We start from the raw sequence: 3,996 nt of genomic DNA, 5'->3' as shown, positions 1-3,996 counted from the left end.
CCTTATTTATATCCCATGCAAAAGAAGAGAATCCAAGGCAAAGGCGAGAACAATCAAATTAAAATTTCTTCTTTTTCGGAGGGATTGCAGGTCTTCTTAATCGTCTATTCGGCACAAGAAAAAGCCTTTTTCTTGTGCCGATTCTTCTTGTATCAAAATAAGAATCCTTTTTCTTCCTAATTCGTCAAAGATTACTATTTCTTCTTTATTCGGGTCTGTCTCTTGGACCTCTTTTTCTTTTGCTTAGGTTTAGCCGAGGTAGTGGACAAACAGAGGGGAAGAAAATATGGCGGGGGAAAAATTTCTTGTGATTGTGAGCAAATTGCTTGGCTTGTTTAATTAAGTTCAACTTCAAATTTACAGAAATTTTGCAAAAAAAAAGTAAACTCTTCCATTGAAGGTTTTTTTATTTTTAGGCTAGTTGAATAGTTTTGATTAAGGTTTTATTAGTTTATTACTCGAAACTAAATCAAGGATTTTCAGGATACTTCCTTCGTGGAATAAGATATTGGATCCTCGAGTGATCTCTTTTTCTTGTTGCTTCATAAGAGTGAATCGAATAGATTCAATTCGCGTTATAAGAGTAAAATAAAAATTCCGCGGGTCCTTTCCGCTCTAATCAGATAAAGGGGGGTAAGGACCCGCTAAGCTCCTACTTTTTCATGTTTACAATCTGGTCCCTCCGATTACTATAGAGATGAACCCAATCCAGAATATGAACCATAAAAGAAAACACCTACTAAACCAATCACAGCAATACCAGCTACAGTACCTATCAGCCAAAGAGGAATTCTTCCAGTAGTATCGGCCATTTCCCCTACTTTCCTCCACATTTTATCAATTGGTCATGCTAGAGACAAAAACAGTCATGGGTAGTTATAAGGATGGTATCCTTCCAAATGGGATAAGAGAATTCTTATTAGTCTCTTTCTTTCTCTCAATTGAAGAAGTAATTGGAAAATAAAACAGCAAGTACAAAAATGAGTAATAAACCCCAGTATAGACTGGTACGATTCAATTCAACATTTTGTTCATTCGGGTTTGATTGTGTCATAGTTCTATAGTTGGAATTTGTTTTATCGTTGGATGAACTGCATTGCTGATATTGATCCCAAGAAAAAAACAGTAGGTACAGCTAGTCCGTGAATAGCCAGCCATCGCACTGTAAAAATAGGATAGGTTCGATCTATGGTCATTGAGGGCCTCCTAAAAGGATCTACTAAATTCATCGAGTTGTTCTAAAGAATCAAAACGGTCGGTTATTAACGGAATTCCTTGTCGGCTTTCCGTGAAATACTCGTTTGGCCTAGGACTTCCAAACACGTCATAAGCTAAACCCGTACTGACAAATAACCAACCCGCAATGAATAGGGAAGGTATAGTAATGCTATGAATAACCCAGTATCGAATACTGGTAATAATATCAGCAAAAGAACGTTCTCCCGTGCTTCCAGACATGCTGAACTCCCAAAATTTTTGTACATTCAAAAAAGGAATTGATTCCGTAAAAGATGGGATCGACCAGTAAATAGAAAATTACTGATATTTCATCCTTGTGAGATTGTCAATTTTGTACCAAAGGTGTATTTTGAGTATACCGAATTAGTATAGCTATCCTTCCTATGGCACAGCAATCTGGTTTTGCCTGGTTCCGAAACATAATTACTTTTTTATTTTTTTTTTGTCTATAGGTAAGCTATATGTTATTCAAGGCATCAATAGAAAACCCCATTTTTGTAGGTTCTACTTACTTTTCATTGGCTTCGGAATAATAGAGTAATTCGGAATAGCAGCCAAAATCTTGGGAAAATCTAAGTTAATGATCAATAGGTTTGGATAAATAATTTAGGAAGGATATTCTCATACTGACACAATACAAGGACAAGTATATGTGAAATCTATCCTTTCATAATTCGTAATTCATCCTTGTATTGTTTGTTGGATTAGGTCTAACTTTCTTGACCAAACTGCGAGCGCGGAACTTTACGAGATGAAATAGGGAAAGACAGAAGATAGAATAGAACTTAAAAGGATAATTGAAGTGACTCGTCTTCGAATCTACTTTGGTTGGAGTTCGAAAAAGGAATAAAAATAAAGTAAATTCAAGGAAGAGCTTTCTTTTTTTTTTTTTTTTAACAGCCCCTTGGCAGGTCGTGGAATGCTTTTGTTCTCCTCTTATTCCATATGGAATACAATCAGTTAAAATAAGAAGGAATAGGGGAATATTCGATCGTTCACTCCAAAAAGAGGGTCCTATTGAAAAAGAAATTATCCAAAATAGAAAGAAGTTTTTTTTTTCAAATTCAATTGTTTATTTATCTCTTATTCAAAAATTTCCCTGAAAATTGAATTTCTTTTTTTCATTCAATCGGGGTTAGATGATCTAGTTCTTAATATTATTACTTTACTCAATTGACAAATTCCACAACAAATCTCTTGATTCGGAATTAGGGACTCATGTATCATCTGATGAATCCACTTTCTTTTACACTTCTGTATCTTACTCTATCTTGTTTTTTAGTATTATCTAAAATAACTGATGAATTATGAATTTTCCATAACTTAGGTAAATGCTTTACCAACATATGTAGTGTAGTAAAAAAAAATAAATGGAATTTAACTCTTTCATGCTTACTTTAACTAGTTATTTTGGTTTTCTACTGGCTGCTTTAACTATAACCCCAGCTCTATTTATTGGCTTGAACAAGATACGCCTTATTTGAATTGACTGAATAATTATAATTCAGAAAAGAAAAATCTTTCTTTGGGATTCCTGGCATTCTACGACTCTTTTCCAGACTAATTAGGAATTCTTTTCTTGGTCATTGAGATTCGTGGATAATTTAGAGTACTATTTAGGGATAGATCGTACCTCTTTTTTTATCCCCTCGAACAAATCGAAATGATTGAAGTTTTTCTATTTGGAATCGTCTTAGGCCTAATTCCTATTACTTTAGCGGGATTATTCGTGACTGCGTATTTGCAATACAGGCGTGGGGATCAGTTGGATCTTTGATTGAGTCATTTTTTTTTTTTGATTGACCTCCTCCAGACCAGAGAGGAGGTCAAATTGAAATTGGAGTTACAATTCAATTTTGTTAAGTTATTTTACTCTGCTTCGACATAAAATAGATGGAATCACGCTCTGTAGGATTTGAACCTACGACATCGGGTTTTGGAGACCCGCGTTCTACCGAACTGAACTAAGAGCGCTTTCATTCATTCAAAAAGAAAATCTTTTTCTATTCCTAATGTATCTCACGTACGTATAGTCTCCACAAATTCAAGTTATACCCACTTTACTTTAATTGATCTCGTCGCTACTGCCTATAAAGAAGAAAGAAGTAATAGGTAGGGATGACAGGATTTGAACCTGTGACATTTTGTACCCAAAACAAACGCGCTACCAAGCTGCGCTACATCCCTTTTCCAAATTAAATTGTTGTACAATGCCATTGTACACAATTCCTGTCTTCTTTTCCACATCATAATTTTCTTCTTCTTTCTTTCTCTATCTATATATAGAACCCTCGTGTCATTTCTTCTTTTTGGTCTCATATAATTAAGGAATTATATACATATAAAATCCAATATAATTTCGCCTATAAAAGAAGGATTACTTTTCCTTGGTAATATATAGGAAGAAGGGGTCATCTTTTTCTTTTTTAGGGATAGGAAAATTTCGTCGATATGGTTCATTTTATATATAGCATAACAATCTTGGGCAAGAGTTTATGATCATATATGTATTCCAACAAGGAAGGAGGATTTTCAATGCGGGATATAAAAACATATCTCTCTGTAGCACCCGTGCTAAGTACTCTATGGTTTGGTGCTTTAGCAGGTTTATTGATAGAAATTAATCGTTTATTCCCAGATGCTTTGTCATTCCCTTTTTTTTAATTCTAGTTATTGCTATGGGAGGGATAGATTTCTTCGTGATATGACAAAATTTGATCCTTTTCAATCTTTTTTTAGTATCGGAAGGAAAAAGAA

At 34.4% G+C, this 3,996-nt stretch overlaps 2 non-coding genes across 2 annotated transcripts; both read right to left on the bottom strand.

Annotated features, from left to right (window-relative positions):
• Window positions 1–3,139: 3,139 nt before the first annotated feature.
• On the bottom strand, window positions 3,140–3,213 carry TRNAW-CCA (transfer RNA tryptophan (anticodon CCA)). Its single transcript has one exon. It is a non-coding gene; the product is annotated as a tRNA-Trp (tRNA).
• Window positions 3,214–3,352: 139 nt separating this feature from the next.
• Window positions 3,353–3,426, bottom strand: TRNAP-UGG (transfer RNA proline (anticodon UGG)). Its single transcript has one exon. It is a non-coding gene; the product is annotated as a tRNA-Pro (tRNA).
• Between the last annotated feature and the right edge of the window lie 570 nt (window positions 3,427–3,996).

The sequence above is a fragment of the Triticum urartu genome, unplaced genomic scaffold (genome assembly GCF_056163025.1).
Source record: "Triticum urartu cultivar PI428250 unplaced genomic scaffold, HENAU_Tu73 scaffold1524, whole genome shotgun sequence".
Taxonomy (NCBI): domain Eukaryota; kingdom Viridiplantae; phylum Streptophyta; class Magnoliopsida; order Poales; family Poaceae; genus Triticum; species Triticum urartu.
Note: the sequence above shows the minus strand (reverse complement) of the source record. Positions and strands in the feature narration are given on the sequence as shown.